Below are 295 nucleotides of genomic sequence, written 5' to 3' on the forward strand. Positions count from 1 at the left end.
GATGGAGGAGGAAAGGATCAAGTTGCATAAGAAACTGCACAAGAGACTCAATTTTTTACTTAATCAAAGCGATATAAACAAGAACAAAAAAATATTATCTGTTTCCAGAAAAAATACAAGCATGTATCTGTCTATTTATACACATTAGTATACACTGTTTCCGTTACAGATATAGTAGATATTTACAGTGACAGAATGAGAGCCAAAACGATGATTTCACACAGATTCAGATTTATAACAGCAGAAAATTACAGTTATTCCGTCATAACACACTCAAACACCTGTTTTAATTTCA

Source organism: Penaeus monodon, chromosome 15, assembly GCF_015228065.2.
Source record: "Penaeus monodon isolate SGIC_2016 chromosome 15, NSTDA_Pmon_1, whole genome shotgun sequence".
NCBI classification, from domain to species: domain Eukaryota; kingdom Metazoa; phylum Arthropoda; class Malacostraca; order Decapoda; family Penaeidae; genus Penaeus; species Penaeus monodon.